The following is a 14540-nucleotide window of genomic DNA, read 5'->3' on the forward strand; positions in this document are numbered from 1 at the left end:
AGAAAGAGAAAGAAAGACAGAGAGAGAGAGAGAGAAAGAGAAAGGAGGGAAGGAAGGAAAGGAAAGGGAAAAAGAAAGGTCAGAGTGACTGGATTAAAAAAGAAAGAAAAAAGAAAGAAAGAAAAAGCAAAACCTATCTATATGCTGCCTACAAGAGACTCCCTTCAGACCTAAACTCACATACACTGAAAATGAAGGGCTGGAAAAACATTTAACATGCAAAGGGGAAAAAAAAAAAAGCTGCAGTGGCAATACTTACATAACACAGACTGTAGAACACTGTAACAAGAGACAAAGAAGAGCACTACATAATGATAAAGGGACCAATCCAACCAGAAAACAAAAGGATGTTACAAATAGATTAACAGACACAAAGGGATAAATTCACAGTAATTACAGTAGGGGACTTTAATACCCTGTATACATCAGTAGGTCACCCAGACAGAAAATTAACAAGGAAAACAGTGGCTTTGAACAACACTTTAGACCAGATGAACATAACAGATACATATAGAACATTCCACCCAGAAACAGAATATACATTCATGTCAAATGCACATGGAACGTTCTCCAGAATATATCACATGTTAGGCCACAAAATAAATCTCATTTGATATAAGAAGACTGAAATCCTATCAAGCTTCTTTTTTTACCACAAAGTATGAAACTAGAAATCAATCACAAGATTAAAAAAAAAAAGCCATAAAGAACATAAATACATGGAATTTAAATAAGATGGTACTAAACACAGAATGGGTAAACCAAGAAATCAAAGGGGAAATGAAAAAAATGCATGGAGACAAATGAAAATGAAAACGCAACGGCTCAAAGTCTTGGAGATGTAGCAAAAGTAGTTCTAGAAGGAAAATTTATAGCAATATAGGCCTAACTTAAGAAATGAGAAAAATCTCAATTACATATACTGAAAAGAGGTAGAAGAACAAGCAAAGTCCAAAAATAGAAGGATATAAGATCAGAACAGACATTCAAAAGACAAAAAACCATAAAAGATTTTAAAAAATAACAGAAAACAGACATCACAAAAGTCCAAAGTATATCCTTCTCCTGCTGGAGGATATACCTTAGCAATCTAGGGTGACTATAAACACATACACACAATGTAAATTATCTTTCTCCCACATCAAAAGAGATAATAAAGAAAGATCCAGAGATAGAGGAGAGATCCAGAAGCTCCAATATCCATTGACAGGAATTCCAGGAAAAGATAATAAAGGGAATGGAGCAGAGGAAATCACAAGTAGAAAATGTTAACAGAGAGACAGCCGGATAGCTCAGGTCATGATCCCAGGGTCTTGGGTCGAGCCCCTCATTGGGCTCCCTGCTCAGTGGGGAGACTGCTTCTCCCTCTCCCTCTGTCTGCTGATCCCCCTGCTTATGCTCAGTAAATAGATAAAATCTAAAGGAAAAAAAAAAAAAAAGGAAAAGGAAAAATTTGAACAGACCAATTACTAGTAATGACACTGAATCAGTAATCAAAAAACAAACAAAACAAAAACCTCCCAACAAACAAAATTGGACTAGATGGATTCACAGGTGAATTCTATCAAACACAAAGGAAAGTTAATACCTATTCTTCAAACACCATTCCAAAAAAAATAGAAAACTTCCTAATTCATTCTAGGAGGCCAGCACTATTCTGACCTCAAAAGCGAAGATAGTACAAAAAAAATTACAAGCTAACATCTCTGATGAACACAGTTGCAAAAATCCCCCTCAATAAAATAACAGCGAATGGCATTCAACAGTACAGGAAAAAAAAAAAAATCCTTCAGCAAGATCAAGCAGGCTTTATTCCAGGGATGCAAGGGTGGTTTCAATATTCTGAAATTGATCAGTGGAATGCACCAATTAGCAATAGGACAAAAGCCATAAACATCTCAAATACAGAGAAGCATTTGACAAAGTACACCATGAAATGGATGGATTTCAGCAGAGCAGATTTACAGGGAACACACCTCAGCATAATAAACCCACAGCTAACATCACACTCAATGGGGAAAAGCTGACAGTTCTCCCTCTATGATTAGAGACAAGACAGAGATGTCCATATTCACCACTTATTTAACATGGTACTAGAAGTCCTAGCCACAGCAATCACACAAGAAATACAAGGCATTCAAATTGGTAAGGAAGAAGTTATGCTGTCACTATCTGCACAGGACATGATAGTACATACAGAAAACCTTAGGGGCACCTGGGTGGCTCAGCTGGTTAAGCATCCAACTCTTTTTTTTTTTAATATAATTTTTTATTTTTTATAAACATATATTTTTATCCCCAGGGGTACAGGTCTGTGAATCACCAGGTTTACACACTTCACAGCACTCACCAAAACACATTCCCTCCCCAATGTCCAACTCTTGATATCAGCTCAGGTCTTAACTCTCATGGTCATGAATTCAAGCACCTCATTGTGTACCACAGTGAACATGAAGTCTACTTTAAATAAAGAAAACTTCACAAAAAAAGAACTTCACAAAAAGAAGACTTCACAAACAACAACAAAAACTATTAGAACTGATAAATGAAGAGGGTGCCTGGGTGCTTTCAGTCATTAAGCATCTGCCTTCTGCTCAGGTCATGACCCCAGGGTCCTGGGATCCAGACACATATCAAGCTCTCTGCTCTGCAGGGAAGCCTGCTTCCTCCCCTCCCATTCCCCTGCTGTGTTCCCTCTCTTGCCACGTGTCTCTCTCTGTCAAATAAATAAATACTGATAAATGAAGTAATTTGTAGGATACAAAAATATACAAAAATCTGCTGCATTTCTTTTACACTAATTACAAAGTAGCAGAGAACGGAATTAAGAAGACAATCCCACTTATAATTGCAACAACAACAACAAAAAGACTTATGAATAAACTTAACCAAGGAGGTAAAAAACCTGTACTCTGCAATCTTATACAGCAATGAGAAAGAGACTGAAGACAGCACAAATGGAACATTGTACCATGACTATGAATTGGAAGAACAAACATTGTTAAAATGTCCATGTTACCCAAAGCAAATCAATGGGTTCAATGCAATCCCTACGAAAATACCACCAGCATTTTTCAAAGAACAGACAAATAATCCTAAAATTTGTATGGAAGCACAAATGTTCTTGAGTAGCCAAAGCAATCTCGAGAAAGAACAGCAAAGATGGAGGTATTGCAATCCCAGATTTGTAGATATACTACAAAGTCTTTGGTGTGCACGTGCACATGCGTGCGTGGGTGCATGTGTCCGCAGGCTGGATCCCTTTTTGAGGCACTGAAACACAGCTGTGCTGAAGACCAAATACTGCTCTGCAGATAACTTCCTGGTAGTTGAAGACCCTCACTGGATGATATGTATATATAGATGTATATAGATACATATATATATTTTTAAGATTTTTTAGTTTGGGAGAGTTTAGTGGGCATGAAAAAAGAAAAATTACCCTTCAGAAAAATAAAATACTTCTGTTTTGAAGACATATCAACAATGTCTTGTATATAGTCAGTAATTGCCAGACTGGGCATGCCTGGTTGGCTGTCAGAAGAGCATGCAACTCTGGATCCCAGGGTTGTGAGTTCAAGCCCTACATTGAGAAAAAAGATTACTTAAAAGTAAAATCTTGAGAGAAAGAAAGGAAGGAAGGAAGGAAGGAATTACTAGACTTTCACAAAGAAATAGGAAAATATACCATGGGGAAAGAATTCGGTTGACAGAAAATGACCAGAAGATGGCGCACGTATTAGACTGAAAATGCAGAGACACATCAGTAGTTATCATGAGGAAGTTTAAAGGCTTGATGGAAAACCTGGACTTAAAGGTTGTAAAGATAAGACAATCTTAAAAATGACCTGAAGGAGGGGGGCCTGGGTGACTCAGTTAAGCATCTGCCTTCAGCTCAGGTCATGACCTCAGAGTCCTGGTATCCAAGCCCACATCGGACTCCCTCCTCAGCAGAGAGCCTGCTTCTCTCTCTGTCTCTCTGCCCCTCTTGCCTCTCCCCCCACTGTTTGCACTCACACTTGTGCTCACTCTCTTTTTCAAGTAAATAACTTAAAATCCTTTTTAAAATAGGACCTGAAGGAAATTTTAGAATGAAAAATCCAAAGAATTCTTGTACCAAAAAGTAGTAACAAATAAAAGATATAGTCACATAAAAAACAGGATTAAGTAAACAGGAGCAGCACACTCTAAAATAGTTGAGGATATTGAAAATTTGATTTTTAGAAGAAAAGAAGTAACTAGCAAATTAGATGAAGCTAAAGCATACAAGACAAACCAAGGCAAGGAATTGCCCCATGATGGATCACAAAAACACAAAGTCATGGGAAGTGGGGAAGAAGCCATAAGCAATACAGTTGATGCACGCAGAGACAGAGTATCCTACTGAAGTAACAGGAGAGAAGAGAGACATTGCAGAGGACGAACTGGTCAAAGCAAAGATGGGGAAAAAATCCCTCTCAGTTTAAAGAATAAAGCAAATATTCTACAAACCTCCAGAGAAGATGAAGGAGCAAGACTTGCATTGACAGCAGACTTTTCATCAGCAACACTGAATATTAGTAAGCAATGGAGTTAATGTCTTCAACATTCTAAGGGAAAGTGATTTTGAATTTAAATTCTATATCCAGCTAAATGAGCATTTAGGCCTTAAGGGTGGTGAAGGACCTTTTCAGATATGTAAAGCCGCATCAAATTTACCAGCCAGAAATCATTTATGAAAGAATTACTGAAAGATACACTCCCACAAAATGAAAAAAGAAAGAAGGAAGATACAAATTCAAGAAAAAGTAGATAAAACTAGTAAACTCAAAGCATGGAACTGGGGAGGAAACTGGTGATGGCTTGAGCTATTTGTTAAAGAGTTAAAGGTTGCTTCGCCAGAGGAGGTAAAGAACTTAGAGACTCGGGAGGAAGGATCTTCAGTTGGAAGGAAAAACAAACCCTCAACAGGAAGACGGCTCAGAGTTAGAAGAGGAGGGAGGAAGGAGGCTTGAAGGCGCGGAAGAAGGGAGAAGAGGTGGCTTTGGAATAATGTGAGGAAAGGATTCCATCTTCCAATGCCATACTGTGGTAAATATGAAGCATGGAGTTGAGGGAATGACCAAAGATGCCTTGGAGGTTATTGCAACTAAAGAAGTAGAAGATTCTGAGCCAGAGGAGGAAGAAAGTTCAGGGTCAGAAATGGAAGTAGGTTTATCGGGGGACGAAGGAGAGGACTCTGAAGTAGAACATGTAAAGACTTGCCTTCCAGACTGAGAAAAGAGAGGCCTCCAATGGACTTAAAGAAATTGCAAAAATTATGTGGCTTGGGACTCAGATGAAAATTGGTGAAACCCTGGATGGAACAACAACTCCAGAATAAAGAGGAAACAGATATGCTCATAAATCAAGGAATTGGGACAGTCTGTCTAACCTTGTGTTTGGCCTCTCCCTCAAAGTCACTAGAGATAAGTTCTGGTAAGCAGAATAGGCATTTATGTACAAATTTGAGTACTCCCATCAGGAATCACCTGACTCCCATCAGGAATCACCATAGTTTGAAGGAAAACACACAAAATTCTGCAAAGTGCCAACACCTAAAGAAACAGATAATATAAGAGAAGAAAATTTTAGAAGAAGTGGATTAATAACTTCAAAGAGATAAAAGAGGAGATTAGAAATATTAAAGATTATCATCCAGATGTCTTGGAAGTACAGAACCCCATAGGAGCTCTGAATAGCAGAAGAGACATACTTGAAGAGACAAGGAAATAGCTAGAAGACTGACTTGAAGAATGTTCCAAGGTTACAATGCAAAGGGCCAAAGAGATAATAAAGAAAGATCCAGAGATAGAGGAGAGATCCAGAAGCTTCAATATCCATTTGACAGGAATTCCCAGAAAAGATAATAAAGGGAATGGAAAAGAGGAAATAATTAAAAATGGAAGAAAACTTCCCAGAGCTAAAGAAATATTCAAGTCTTTTTTTTTTAAGATTTTATTTATTTATGAGAGAGAGAGAGAGAGAATGCATGAGAGGGGGGAGGGTCAGAGGGAGAAGCAGACCACGCTCTGAGCAGGGAGCTGGGTGTGGGACTGGATCCCAGGACTCCAGGATCATGACTTGAGCCAAAGGCAGTTGCTTAACCAACTGAGCCACCCAGGTGCCAAGAAAAATTCAAGTCTTGAGACTGTCAGTGCTTACCAAATACTTAGTAAGATTGATGAATAGAGACTCCTAGAAATCTGGGAATTCCAAGGATTAAAAAAATCATAAAGTCTTCCAGAAAGAGGAGCGTGAACCTACAAAGGAACAAGAATCAGACTGACAGCAGACTTACTGGACACTCTGGATGCTAGAAGGAAATGGGGAAGTAACATAATTTTTCTACAGGGAAAAACGTTTAAACCTAGAATCCTACATCCAGCCAAAGTGGCATTTTATTTTGAACGTAAAACAGACATTTTTGATATGAAAGAATTCACAGTTTGTTTCTTGCATACCCTCTTTGAAAGAATCACTGGAGGATATACTTTAGCAATCTAGGGTGACTATAAACACATACACACAATGTAGATTATCTTTCTCCCACATCAAAAAAGGAAAACAGGAAAATAAAATGCCACATTTCTACTCAGGAAGATGAACAGCTAACAGTGCTCTTGGGGAATATAGGAAAAGAAGGTTACGGATACTACCTAGATGTTGGTAAAGTTAAAGAGTGTGTTAAAATGAATTTAATTGTCGTAGCTCATGTAGAAGTATAGTTTCTAAACTGCTGGGGATCATCTCTTGGGCTTTTGCCAAAGATCGAGTGTAAACTACTGGGGAGAGAAAGGGAATCCGTCAATAGACAGGAGGAGATGGGGTGAAAGTAACAGAAAAACACAGGAAAAATATGGCAAGAAATGTTAAAACGAGAAAGGCAAAAGATGAGCTCTTATCAAGAGAAAGGTAACTTTATCATTAATATTGATGTGAATCTTAAATCTTTATATTAAACCTTTTCCTTCCAAAAAAATAAATAAATAAACACTACAAAGCAGTAGTAATCAAAACAGTACAGTACTGCCACAAAAAGAGAGACATAGATCAAAAGAACAGAATAGAGGCCCAGAAATAAACTCACACTAAGCACCTGGGTGTCTCAGTTTGTTGGGTGATTGCCCTCAACTCAGATTATGGTCCCGGGGTCCTGGGAGAGAGTCCCATATCAGGCTTCCTCTGTTCTGTGGGGAGCCTGCCTCTCCCTCTCCCTCTGCCTGCCAATCCCCCCTGCTTGTGGTCTCTCTCTCTCTGTCAAATAAATAAAATCTTTAAAAAAAAAAAGTTTCAAGGGTGCCTGGGTTGCTCAGTGGGTTAAGACTCTGCCTTTGGCTCAGGTCATGATCCCAGGGGCCTGGGATCAAGCCCCACATTGGGCTCTCTGCTCAGCGGGGAGTCTGCTTCCCTCTCTCTCTGCCTGCCTATTTGTGATCTCTGTCAAATAAATAAATAAAAGCTTTAAAAATAATAAGTAAAAAGTACAGAAATAAATCCACAGTTACAGGGTCAATTAATCCACAACAGAAGTAGCAGCCATATGCAATGGTGGAAAAGACAGTCTCTTCTATAAATGGCATTGGGAAAACTGGACAGTTACATGCAAAAGAAGGAAATTCTTTCCACCATCCACAAAAATAAACTCAGAATGAAGTCCTAAATGTGAGATCTGAAACCATAAAATTGCATAAAACTGAACATAAAACAAATATAAAACTGAAGAAAACATAGGCAGTAAGACTCCTGACACGGGCCTAGCAACGTTTTTCTAGATAGGTCTCCTGAAGTGAAGGAAACAAAAGCAAACTATTGGGACTACACTAAAATAAAACGCTTCTGCAGAGTGAATGAAGCCATCAACAAAACAAAAAGACAACCTACTGAATGGGAGGGGATATTTCCAAATGATGCATCAGGAGACGATATTTGCAGATGATGCATCTGACCAGGGGTTAATATTCAAAATATATAAGGAACTTCTGTAAGTCAACATCAAACAACAACAATAACAACAAATACCTAAACATTCTGATTTAAAAATGGGCAGATGACCTGAATAGACACTTTTCCAAAGAACACATCCAAAGGGCCAAGAGAATCATGAATTTTGGCACGAGAGGATAAACGTCAATGGTCTAGGTCACAGTGAGAAGCTAGGCTAGTTAAGGCATACAGCAACCAAGTGAAAGCAGGGGGTGGGTTATAGTTGTCAAAAAACAAGTGTATTTTGCTTTAAAAAAAAAAAAAGAAAGAAAGAAAGATAGATTCCATTGTATTTTAAAGGGAGACCAAGGTTTCTCATGAAGGAATTTAACTTTTGAGCTCCACACTGTCTCAGAAGATAGTGACCTATCTTCTTCAAATCCTCCCCCATTCTAGCTGCTTGGAATTTCTGGAATTTCTCCTACACTAGCAGAGAGGCAGTGCCAGCTTCCCAGCATTTTACAGCAGATGAACTGGACCAAAAACCTGCTGGACGGGGGAGGTCTATTTCAAAGAAAAGGAGGGACACGGAAAAGAACATGTGTATACTACACCAAGATCACCTCAGTCCACGATGGCCCAATGTCCCAACCAGACAGCTGGCAGCAGAGGCTTGAGATTAACCTCCACCCCCAGGAGGGCTGTTGCCCAATATGGAGTTTTACGAAACCAGTGCTCTAATCCCTGAGCTACGGAGCCACCATTATGGAGTTTTAAAACAAAGACAACAACAGCACCAGTCAAGGACCCAAGGAACCAACGTCCTAGCCCTGTCTGGACACCGTCTAGCTGCACAATCATGGGCAAACGCACTCGGTCTCTCAGGGTGTCCTTTACACTATACAGTGAGCATCAGAGCCAAAGGTCTCCGCAGGCCCTCCTAGCTCCACACTGGGGGACTGCCACCCATCCAAAGTGGGGCTATGGCTTCCCGTTTGCATGCCAAGCGCATCCCAGTAGAAGTTCTCAGATCACTAACACAAGCCTCCCCTGCCAGCCAGAGTCCCTCACCTCTCACCCCTCACTGGCCAGGTCCACCTGGCACGGACCCCTGCCAAGGAGCCTGTTGTCCCCCAAAGTCAGATGCTGCAGGGCCATGCTACAGCAGTGACAGGTGACCCTCTGAGACCAGGGCAGGAAGAAATCCCAACTACTTATCAGGAGAATTAAAGGCCATATGTAGATGGGCTCAAAACATGGTAATATTTTAGAAAAACATGCCCCAATGCCTTACACACCAGACTCCCAACAATACAACTGCTATCTGTATCTTTAAAATTTACTGTAAAGCACATAAGTCGCACCCAAATACCTGTCCACACAGAAATGCCTTCCCAGGAAAAAGAAAATTCGATCACAACAGATTCTATGTCTTTGGCAGACTGACTGACAGACATTTAATTCCAAAAGCTGAGAATCTCTCCTGTGGTTAAATACCACCCTACGGTAAAGACAAAAACGGAGCCCAGCGCATTTGCAGGACCGTTAAGAGGGTGCCAGAGGCAGGCAAATGGGTCCACTGTTCCCATGGTCAGGGTCATCCCAATGTGGCCTGGGGGTGGGGGTGGTGCATGGGGCCACTGGTTGGGCCAGGGGTTACCAGCTGCAGCTGGTATGGGACTGACCCAAGGCCTTCAGCAGGCAAGAAGCCAATGGACACCTAGGCCATGCTTAGTTTCCCCTCCTCCTGGGCCAGGACACTCCTGTGGTCTCTAAACTGGGAGTTGGTGCCTGTACTTCTTATCAGTCTGTAATGTACTGTCTATAGCCTTTCTCAATTAGCCTACCTCCATTGACCTTTGGTTCAGGAGAAAATACTTTATTCTCTGAACTCTAACTTCTTTTTCACAGTTAAGGTAATGATGGGATGACGAGGGTGGCCCTTGGCTGCACCTGATCTGCTGACCTGGGAGGTCCCACTGGATAAGAGGACAACAGGCAACTCACCCTCTGGCCTCTCCACTCCCAGGAGCTGAGGCCCTTATAAGAGTCAGTGTAAGAACCTGGCAGTTCGGGGCGCCCGGGTGGCTCAGTGGGTTAAGCCGCTGCCTTCGGCTCAGGTCATGATCTCAGGGTCCTGGGATCAAGCCCCACATCGGGCTCTCTGCTCAGCAGGGAGCCTGCTTCTCTCTCTCTCTGCCTGCCTCTCTGTCTACTTGTGATCTCTCTGTCAAATAAATAAATAAATCTTTAAAAAAAAAAAAAAAAAAAAAAAAAAAAGAACCTGGCAGTTCACAGACCTGTACCCCTGGGGCTGATAATGCATTATATGTTAATTAAAAAATTGTTTTCTTCTTAAAAGAGGGAATCAGTGGGGGTGCCTGGGTGGCTCAGTGGGTTAAGCCACTGTCTTCGGCTCAGGTCATGATCTCAGGGTCCTGGGATCGAGTACCGCATCGGGCTGTCTGCTCAGCAGGGAGCCTGCTTCCATCTCTCTCTCTCTACCTGCCTCTCCATCTACTTGTGATTTCTCTCTGTCAAATAAATAAAAATAAAACCTTAAAAAAAAAAAGAGGGAATCAGTGTAAGGGGCAAGGGTAAACCAGGGTTTTCATCTGGGAAATAGGAACATCCCAGCACTCCTCTGGCGCTAAAATAACGTAGAGAACCAAGTCACCAGGGACACACTTCCAATTACTGCCCTCAGGCTGAGTAAAGGTGATATATCTAAAGACTGGCCTGTGGGTTGCAAGCGCTGCACAGGAGTATTTACCTGTGCCTTTTGAGGCCTCAGTCAGCCCTGGGGCTCAGCCCCTGCCCAGCCCACCCCTCCCTGCCAAATCCTAGGGCCTGTCTTTTCTTTTTAGGGCTTTAGAAACCATCAAAAATCAGTCTCAGTTACCAAAGACATTTCTTGCCTTGGCAGCAATAAGGACAGTAAGTAGGACTTCCCTGGACAGACGGCATAGTAGGATTCTGGACTACAAGGGCTCTGAAGACTACCAGGCTTAGAGTGAAATCCCACGTCACCTGCACATGCCAGCTGTGTGACAATGGACAAAGGACTTCAGCTCTGAGCTGTGAGGTTTTCCAGCTGTGAACTGAGGACATTCCCACTCTGCGCCCACATTCAGAGTTTTATTGTAAGGGAACTGCTCTACCTTCTGCCATTCTTAGAGACGATATTACTCTTCAATTAGATGGATTCCCTCCATTACATGGGTTCCCTCCAAGGAGAAAGCATTTTGCTTCTGGGAGTGACAAAAGCAATATTTTCACCACACCTTCATTGGATCCCACTTGTAGCAGGTACTCCAAGACTAGAGGATGGGTTTCCCCTGGAATTACCTGCAGCCCCCGCTGTGAGGTCAATGGCAGCTTGGATGGCAGGACTGGACTTCATGTTGGCACACACCTCTGCTGGTCTCTGTGGAAGGCAACTCTCCGCAGCTTATGACGGGTGTCTCATATCCCTGAAAGGAGACCAGAGCTCACCATCAGTGAAGCCTCTGCAGCCTTTCTCTAGAACTGCTGCCTGGTTACTGGGACGTCAACCTCTGGGAGCTGGGAGATCAGTTCTCCCTTTTGCAAAAAAAAAAAAAAAAAAGAAAGAAAGAAAGAAAGTAAACGGCAGTGAGGCTATCAGTGCAGCTTAGCAATTGGCCTGCCTTCCACTCGCCCACCATCTCCCCATGAAAAACTCGCAAGTCAAAACCCTTCCGTGAGTTATCAGAGCTCTAGCCACTCATAGGGAGCATTTCAACCAACCCTTCTGAAAATCTTACAAGTGAATGCCAAATACCACAGACACCCAAGCCATAACAAACTAGTTTTTCAGAGGCCTAAGTGGAACTGTCAGGAAACTAAGCTCAGTTCTAAATTCAGACAGCAGCCTGAGTTGAGTCCCTCTCAGGAGTCACAAATCAGTAGGTCTGGAAAGTAATGGCTTAGGCGTTCTGCTAAGTGACATATGCGTGGGTCTCAATTCCTGATCTTCCACCAGCAGGATGAGCCCTCGGGCCCCTTTAAGCTGGAGGTCCCCCCATATCAAAGGTGAATAATAGAATTATTATCATAATATAAAGGCAATCAAAATAGCCACAAGGGACAGCTGTTCTTAGAACTACGGAGTACAGCACCAAGCATTAATCACGGTCATCAAAGGCCTCTTCAGACCTTCTCAACCATAACCATGTCCACAGAACACATGGGAACCTTGTTAAAATACAGATTCTGATGTGCTAGGCCTCAGGTGGGACCAGAAACCTTGCCAGTCACTACAAACTCCCAGATGAGGCTGATAATGACTGGCCACCAATCACATTTTGAGAAGCAACACTGTGTCCTAAATTTGTTTGATAAGAATCACTGGGGCACCAGTAAAATATTCAGATAACCAGGCCTCTCTCCTAGTTTCAGCATGTTTGGGCTAGAGCTTAAAAAGTTTGGAAAAACTAGAGTCTACACCTCAACTGTCAAGACAAAAATCAACTATCACAGAGAAATGGACTTTAAAAATACAGATTTTTATAAAAAAGGAAAGGTGGCTCATTAACACATAATATCAAGATAACCAATTCAGCAACCTATTCTGTGTGGTTTTCAAACTAAGTAAGTGACTTATCCTTCAATACCAAAGAACAATTTTTATTCATCACGCTAAAGACCTCTGTGCTCCCACCAGGCCACCTCTTGGGAGGGTGGTGGGCCAGCTGGGTTATTAATGAGTGCCAACGTGGACCTAAACGTCAGTGGAAAATCATTTTATCCACTAAGAAGTCTTTTTTAACCACTTGACGCCTGCTGTGAATGATCAGACACCACGAATCTTGCTTCTTTGCAAAAAAAAAAAAAAAAAAAAAAAAAAAATTGTAAAACCAGCAACCACAAAAGCATAGTACTGGACTTGAAAAAGCAACTAAGTGAAACAGACAAGACATGCATTTTATGTTATTGATAGGACAGGAGAGGCAGTATCAATAACTACAGTTGACGAGGTTGTGGCCATCCTGTACCTAGAGAAGGCTATGAGGGTCCTAATCCAATCTCTTCCTTTTCCAGATGGAAAACTGAGGCCACAAAGCAAGAGCTTTTCCAAGGTCATACAAGTAGTCAGAGGACTCAAGTCTTGCCTTTTGGGTCTGTGCCTACCGAGCAATACTTAATTCCAGAGTATTCCAACCTGACCAAAAAGAAAAGCAAAAAACAAGCACCGAACCCTGCATTTTCAAGGAAAAATGGAGGCAAGTGGGGAGAGTCATACAGGGCCCAAATCATGTGGCTTCTCCGTCGGTTGAATTCTTGGGGTGCCAACATTTCTTAGTTTATAAGAAAGGCACAGATCCTACTATGTGTCATCGCTGTGAATCAAACTTAAACGCATATAATCCCACAAGTAAGGACTCAAGAGAATTACTAAAATACTAAATAAACAGTGATGGGAACTAACAAGATTAAGTCAGCAACGGACTCACATTATTGTGTGGTTTAAGAAGGCGGCTTCAAGAAGTCTGGAAAAATACATTCAGCTTGGGGGAGGCAAAACTGGTCAGCAGATGTTAAAACTCAGACTTGAGCCAGTTGAAAAGCTGAATCCTTTTTGCGCCCCTTTACCTCTCCTGCAAGCACAGGTGGGTCCGACTCCAGGAGAGACAAACAACATCGCCAGCCACACAGCCTTCTTAAGTTCCCAGGAGAAATGAGTTTCTCGCCTGGGAGAACGCTCTGAGTCCGCCTGCTCCACCAGGTAGGGTTGGTGGAGCTCAAGCCGACCCGGCTGCCCTCCCGCCCAGGACTAGAGCCGGACCCAAGGCGCTGCGATGCCGGCCCGTCTGCCCGCTAACACGCCGGCCAGGCAATCGCGCTCCGAGGCTCCGGATCCCGGGGAGCACAGGCCCGCGAGGGAGACTGCTTCCCGCTTTCTCGTCCTCGGACTCCAGCCCAACAACCTGCACGAGTCTCCCATTCATAACCGCCCCCACTCGGGCCCGGGCACGGACGGCGCGGTGCCCAGAGGCCTGATGACTCTCCGCGGGGCAAAGAGGACACCCTTCCCGGCAGGTGACTCTACGGAAAGGAGGCCGCGGAGCCCCGTAGTGTCCGGCGAGCCCCGGCCCTCGGCGCCCCTAACGACCTGGGCGCGTGGACCGCGCGCGGGCCGCGGACCCCAGAAGCCCGCCGGCTGCCCGGGAAGGTCGCCCCGCCCCCCCCCGCCCCCGCATAGGCCCGCTCGCGCCCCGCTCCCTCCCGCCGCCCCCGGAGCGGCGGTTGTGGGGCTGCGTTCACCGCCAGGACAGTTGGCCGCGCGTGCTGCTCCGGCTCCGCCGCGGCTCGCCGCTCTGCCTCCGCCGCCGGGGCAGCCGCTTAACACCCACGTCCGCCGCGGGCCGGCCCTCCGCGCCGCCCAGTCGCAGGGGAGCGCAAAGGGCGGCGGCCCCCGGGGCCCGGAGCTCCCCTGCGGCTGGGGGTTGGCAGCGCGGGGCCGGCGCTGGGAAGCGGAAGTCCGCGGCTTAGGCGGCGCACTCGGCCCCGCGCGGGTCACGGAACCCCCGGCCCGCGCGCCCGCGAGCTGGAGGACCTGGAGGACAGGGAGCCCG

The 14540-nt window shown here is 43.8% G+C and overlaps 1 pseudogene across 1 annotated transcript in view; it reads right to left on the reverse strand.

The window, feature by feature from the left end:
* Positions 1–14196, reverse strand: part of LOC309848618 (mitochondrial ornithine transporter 1-like) — a 28654-nt pseudogene extending 14458 nt beyond the window's left edge. Inside the window, exons 1-2 of the transcript XR_014316580.1 lie at positions 13558–14196; positions 11293–11417 (exon numbers count right to left, since the gene is read on the reverse strand). The product of XR_014316580.1 is annotated as a mitochondrial ornithine transporter 1-like (transcript). The remainder of the gene's footprint in view (positions 1–11292; positions 11418–13557) is intronic.
* Positions 14197–14540: the final 344 nt, after the last annotated feature.

Source organism: Mustela nivalis, assembly GCF_964662115.1.
Source record: "Mustela nivalis genome assembly, chromosome: 15".
Taxonomy (NCBI): Eukaryota; Metazoa; Chordata; class Mammalia; order Carnivora; family Mustelidae; genus Mustela; species Mustela nivalis.